Source organism: Scaptodrosophila lebanonensis, unplaced genomic scaffold, assembly GCF_003285725.1.
Source record: "Scaptodrosophila lebanonensis strain 11010-0011.00,11010-0021.00 unplaced genomic scaffold, SlebRS2 tig00001412-arrow-pilon, whole genome shotgun sequence".
Classification (NCBI taxonomy): domain Eukaryota; kingdom Metazoa; phylum Arthropoda; class Insecta; order Diptera; family Drosophilidae; genus Scaptodrosophila; species Scaptodrosophila lebanonensis.
The window spans coordinates 3,096,684-3,098,895 of record NW_022060739.1 but is presented as its reverse complement, the minus strand read 5'-3'; positions in this window follow the sequence as shown (position 1 = coordinate 3,098,895).

Genomic DNA, 2,212 nt, shown 5'->3' with positions numbered 1-2,212 from the left:
GTATTTAAAATTATAGCAACCTATTAGTAAGATACAACAAGAGTTTGCTGCCAACTGGTTTTTCGTCAGGTGAGTTCATTCTCAATTAATAGGGAGTTTTAAAATCTTCAGAAACAGCGAAGTACTTAGCCTAAAATCTACAAATATTTCCATGCTATGGTAAAAATGTTGGAAATATTCCAACTTAGCATTAGTTTTTGAAAGGAAAACACCCAGATTCGTTTAATCTTGTCTGCGAACAATCAACAGCATCTTTTTCAAGCATTTCGTTCACGACATTGGACTTTTCCAAGCACTTTAATGAACCATTTTTATTTTGGAAATTGCGGTTCCTCAAGTTCCTCGAGAGATCTCTCCACGCGCTCTAAAGCACGACCGACGCCGCTCATCTCTACTTCTTGTGCATTCTCGCATCGGCAGGTTGCAAATTTTCGCCTGCTTGACCGCAACCTTTGCGATGAACCCATAAAGATTGGATTGCATTTATTATGAAATAGCTGGGGACGCAAGTAGCCGCCGCATGCGGGCGCAACACGAATTACATACATCAAGCATTAACTACCGACCAACCGACTGGCATTACACAGATCAGCAGCAGCAGCAACAACAAAGTTGCAGCACGCATATCGGCGGCAGCTTCCATGCCAAAAAGCTGAGCGATAATATGCAAGAGAGCGAACAAAAAAAAATGGTGAAGCAAAAAGACAAAAAGGCAAAAACAGCATGTTCAATAATGTTGCCACTTTTGTTTTGTAACCTGTCGAAGGTGTTGAAGATGATCATGTCTGCAGAACCGAGGTGCGTTTCGTTCCCGAACCACAGCCATGAACAATGAATTGCATAAAAGTACGGGCAGCGATCACCAGACATGCCGACACACACACATATATATATATATGTATGTATATATATATATATATATATATATATATATATATAGTCGTACATAGGCACAATTGTGCCGCCGCTCTGTTGTACAATCGAGCGCTCCCCAAATACAATTGCCACCATATAGACCCATCGATCGCATCTTGCGTGAGCTCCATAGCCCAAGCAACCGACAGACGGACAGACGAACAGACGAACAGACAGACAGACAAACGGAGGGACAGACCGTCCAGCGATGCTTCTTCTATCGATCAGGCACGTTCGCTGCCCGCACACCCGTGCGCTCCCACTTCATTCTACGATTGCCGCGATCAATGATCGCCAGTCAGCCAACTCGGGTTCGTGGTCTGCTGCTGGGGCCACGCCACTTATACACTTGTTGCTGCGGGTTTGCGGTCGTCGTCGTCGTCGTCGTCGTCGTCGTCGTCGTCGTCGTCGTCGCCGTCGTCATCGTCATCACCGTCGTCGCGTTCCCATTTCGGTTAATTTTCCTTTTTGCTGCTCCTTGTTATGCCCTTGTCAAGGGTATAGTAGTTTTAGTCTAATTTTTGTAACATATATGCAGAGACTATTTCAAAGGCCACTATCATACAAGTAGATGTAAATAAATACACACCTCATATTTACATGAATAAGAATTTTAAGGATGTGCTATCAGAAACTTACCTGCTTTAGACAATTAAAGCAATTTTTATCAGATCTGTAAAAAAAAGTGACTTAATTGGAACTACGAGTAGATATGTACATACTTTTCATTAAAGGCTGGTTCTAGACTTTCAAATAGAGCTTTTGAATACAGGTTTTCAGATGACGATTTTTAACCTATTTATGTTTCTGTTTTCTTTCAAATTCAATGGCACACCAGAATTGCTTCGACCTTTAACTTTGAATTATTATTTAATTTAGATCTAATAACGTTTGGCAACAAAAAATCCATATTCTTTAGGCTTTGTTTTTTGTTTCTTTAGTTTTATCTAGTATAAGTTCTGGTTTTCACATCAACAGCTCTGTTTGTCGATAAATAAATAAATTAAATAAATAAATAAATAAAACAAATAAAATAAATAAAATAAATAAAATAAATAAAATAAATAAAATAAATAAAATAAATAAAATAAATAAAATAAATAAAATAAATAAAATAAATAAAATAAATAAAATAAATAAAATAAATAAAATAAAATAAAATAAAATAAATAAATAAATATAATAAATAAAATAAAGAAAATAAATAAATAAAATAAAGAAAATAAATAAATTAAATAAATAAAATAAAGAAAATAAATAAATAAAATAAATTAAATAAATTAAATAAATAAATAAA